This window comes from Botryllus schlosseri, chromosome 5, assembly GCF_051294905.1.
Source record: "Botryllus schlosseri isolate E-star chromosome 5, Bs_hap1, whole genome shotgun sequence".
Taxonomy (NCBI): domain Eukaryota; kingdom Metazoa; phylum Chordata; class Ascidiacea; order Stolidobranchia; family Styelidae; genus Botryllus; species Botryllus schlosseri.
Window position 1 is genome coordinate 25,597,127 of NC_137240.1, and position 4,586 is coordinate 25,601,712.

Below are 4,586 nucleotides of genomic sequence, written 5' to 3' on the forward strand. Positions count from 1 at the left end.
CAGAAAAAGTATAAAATATGGATAATTTTCATTCGCACTCATCCGGATTTTCATTCGCACCGTTCGCACCATGCTTGTCATTCGCCCTGATTTTTTGTTCATTCGCACCAGCGCGAACCGTCACACAGGTTGAAAAGCACTGATATATTGTATATTCGTGATACTACTTACTCAGGTTCAGTATGTATGGAGGTGAGGTGTGAGGTGTTTTTTTTACTTTTAAATGATAGAATACTATCAAATGTAAAAAATACAGGGATATGAAACACAGACAATACAATGATAATAATTATAAGATTATGTAGTGACGGCTTACATAAGTAGCTTATTAGGGATGGTGTGAAACTCTGAAAGGTTCAGGTTCGTGTGAACGCGAACCTTTTTGGTAGGTTCTGTGTGAACGCGAACGTGAACCTCATGACGTCACGTGACGTCATATTGCTCATTCTTACCCTGCATTTCTGTGAAGTGATAGCCTATATTAATGTACATGTACGTACAGTGTTAACGATACCTAGCGACAACTCGGGCCACATATTGCCGCAATGCTGAAGTAAATATTGTCGTTTTAAACGTCGCCAAATGTATCAACTGGGCCAATCAAATGATATAATAATCCCATAAAATCAATCTCTTCCGTCGCTTTGCCAACAATTTCGACGAGGACTTGGAAGGGAAGCTTACGCCTTAACGGTCTAGGCCAGACGGACAATGTATTCGACGTCTGAGTTTCTGTACTTGCTACCGATATTACCCGTTAACAAGTCATACAGCAGTAGCCAACACCCCAATCGCACGGATTTGGTTTTTATGATACAATAAACATATGGAATCAAGATTGACCCGGTACACCTGCTGGATTTTTTACATCAGACAACGATATCAATTTCATTGATTGGTTGAATAAGCATTATTCGCTGAGTACCTACATGTAGTGTATTTCGCTCTTGATATTGTGTGATTGCGGGTCTAGCTCACAGCAGTGAGTCACTAAATATTCGGAAACGGAAAGCTGGATATTTCGAGCAAACTTTTATAACAAAGCAAGTCAAATTGTTGAGAATGTCAAGGTGCATGCTCGTTTAATGTTGACTTTTTTTACGTGGTCAGCGCCATGCAGAGAGTGATTCGCAGTTGAAATGCAATGAATTTCAACCAAAGTTGTCTTATTTGGAAATCTTATTACTTTAAAGGTTCATGTTGCCAAATTTATTCCACTCGAAGCATTTCGACTGACTCTCATCAGGAGCGAACGTCAGTAAATGTGGTTAATCAAATTCGAAATATAGAGAGAATTTTGTCTATATGACGTAATAATGACAAGCACACGGAGTCGCGAAGGGCAAATAACAACGCACGGTCACGGTATGACAAACAGACAACAATTCGGCTTGAAAATAGCCGACTGAAATACAACACTGATGAAATATTCCCTGGTTATAGAGATGTTCCTTCTGGCGGCAGAGGATTGGATTCTGCAGCTTCATAATGGTAGATTCGAGGACCCCTAAATGGAAAGGAGATCGACTACGAAAACTGAATACTATCATTATCTATTGCACACTCTGAGGGCTTCAAAAGGTGCTATCCGATGTCAGAATTGCATGCTGTTATTTGATAATAATCAAATAAGAAACATCCAGAAGGAAGTGACGTTCGGTTCGCTCCTGATGAGAGTCAGTTGAAAAGCTTCGATTGGAATAAATTTGGCAACTCGAACGTATTTTTTGCTGCAATATCGAAGTTCTGTACTTCTAATAACCTAATTTAAAGGGTATGGCACCTAAACAAAGGGGGCACTTAATATAAGGGTGCGACATGTTCGTCCAGACCTCACAGCTTGTTTGGGTAGCTAATTACTAAAAAATGGGGTGGCACCTAAATAGTGGTGATGCGCGTTCGTCCAGACTTACTCACGGCTTGCCTGGTAGTTTATTACTTTAAAAGTCATGCATAGAACACCGTCAATATCAACACATATCAATAGCGACTTTTGCGTAAAATCTGATAGCGTTAGCCTATAGTTTCAGTTTAGCGCACTCCTACGCCTAGTCGAGTTGGATCAGGCAATTACTACCCTAATCGTTCGGTGACAAACTTGAAACTTGGCACATTTTTCGATGACATTGTCAAGATATATGCCATATACAAATCTTCTCTCCCATCACGATATGAAACATCGGCAAAATCAACACATACCAATACCGGCTTCTGCATTTATTCAGTGCTGAAGACGGATCGAAAATGTTAGTGCTGAGTAGGCTACTTAATTGAAGCGTGTAACACAACAGTGGTTCTTAACCTTGGCTCCAGTAGCCCCTAGGGGGCAATTCAGATTCTGCAGGAGGCGGAAATACTCGGGGCGATGAAAAAATGGTGTAGCAGTATAGAAGGTGTAGTAGTTCGCGTAGGGATTTATTGTTATATAGCAGAACTATTGTTTGTATATCCATGAGTTCTCGTTGAAGTTGACCTTTGACACAATTTATGAAATTTTCAATTTTTTAAATCCGGGGAAATTTCCCCATACCACTTTTGAGAGTAAATTACGATCTTGTCAGGTTCATCCCCTTATTCAACGTATCTGTGCAGTAGGCATGTTTTGATGCTTTCTGTTCCAAATGATAAACCAACTATGCATGCACTTGAGAGCTATACAAAATGACATTGTCTGTATATTTCTTCATCGTGCCATTGAAAATGATACTATTTAACCCTTTTAATGGGGGGTCACTTTTTGCAGAACTAACCATCACTTTTCAAATTCATACCGCGACCTCACCACGACTTGAATCTGCGCTGTTCCAGTTTAGAAGTGGGTGGATTATTATAGCCTTTTACCGTTTCCGCCCTCGATCGACACTCCATGACATGTCTAGGGTTTATTAGAAGACTAAATAAACAAACTTTTTTCTTTAAAATATCTCTTTCTCTCTCTCATTTGTCAAGACTGACCCCGAAGATAGCGTCAAAGAGTCAAAAATCATGCCTCAGTGCGTAGCCACCGTTGCCTGATTTCGAACAAGCCGTCAGCCGTGGCCATAAACTGCGCGACTCGCCAGATATCGAAAAATCAAAAATACATGAGAAATTTATACATATGGGCGTGGTCAGTGAGTGGTCATAATGGCTCGCATGTCCGTCATATGAATTCACCTTGTCATCATTCTCACAGATGGAATCGGGATGCGAATAGTTCAAACCCGAAAACACCGACCGGACTTCCAACTCTACTCCGTGATATGGAAGCAAAATACAAAATATCGGACAGGTGTAATGGACCAGTCGAAAAACACCACGAATCCCATATAGAACAACAACCTCTACTCGTCGTCTTTAGTACAATCCCTAAATTTAAAATATGGGCAGCGCCAGACCATGAAAATATCTGAAAAGGGGCGCTGGAGAACCGCTGGTGGAAGAGGTAGAGAAGATATGCTCCTGGTAAATGTGTGGCAGTCAGCGTGTCCGCAATCCTTGACGAGCTAACGTTTTAGAGTAGTTCCACTTCTACCGTACACGTTTCAGTTTTCTTGGTCAGAATTAGTTGTGCAATAGTTTATGTCTAACTGACTTGAATATCGCTACTTCTACTTGTACTTCAGTAGAGATGCGCGACGGAGCTTCTACATAATACTACATATACCAGTTCAACCATTCACCCCTGCGCAACCCTTATACCATGCTCAGGGGGAGTGTGTCTAGGCCAGTGGTTCCAAACCGCGGCCCCGAGGGCCGCATGCGGCCCTAACTAGATTTCTTGCGGCCCCCACAAAAATATTAAGAAATCGATTTATTATATAAAATAAAATTTATATTTATAAAATGCTCTTGCTTGGCTTGTAGTCCGGCCTCAACCAATCAAGATTATTGGCTTCTGTTTGCCGGCCCCCTTCATAGATGCCCCGCCCACTCGCCGACGGCTACTTTCAAACGCATTTAGACAAATCTTACCGACTTTCCTGCGAGCTTCTTGCAGGCGCATTATTGTCTTTAAACAATAATCTACAGAATAAGCCATGGATACGCAGTATTCCAAACATTTTCCAAATTTTGAACAACCCTATTGCACACTGATTTTTCATGACAATAATCTACTCGCGATAGTAAGCTGATTGAAATAAATAGATAAGTCTTGCATTCACTGTAAGCTATTCTTCCTCGTTCGTAGATCGAGTAATATCGAACTCCTTGCTACGGAAGGGTAGATGTGCCTGTGAATCCGATGTACAAAGGGTCGTGAGGAAATTGCCCGCATAAGAAAGAGCTGTCTGGTGGTAGAGGCTATCAGATGTTATAGGTTGATCACACGACGTGGGCCAGACATACCGTTTTCAGTAAGTTAAATATGAATTTGAACTGCTCTGCAACCACAAGGCATCGTGGCTGTCCTTTGGTAATTTGGCTTTTGATGTGTGGGCATTGTCTACGTTCACGATTCCTTCATCGCACTTCGAGTCACAAAACGGCGTCATCGAGTAATTAGGGAGGCGTTAGCGTAGTGGTGATGGTCAGCGACGTCTCCGCAGGCGGCCCGGGATCGATTCCTGCCGTCAGATGTTATCTGGGCTCCTCGTCCACCGCGT

The 4,586-nt window shown here is 41.8% G+C and overlaps 1 protein-coding gene across 1 annotated transcript in view; it reads left to right on the plus strand.

The window, feature by feature from the left end:
* LOC145439505 (exocyst complex component 2-like) overlaps positions 1-4,586 on the plus strand; it is a 276,760-nt gene that overhangs the window by 181,274 nt on the left and 90,900 nt on the right. The window lies entirely within an intron of this gene.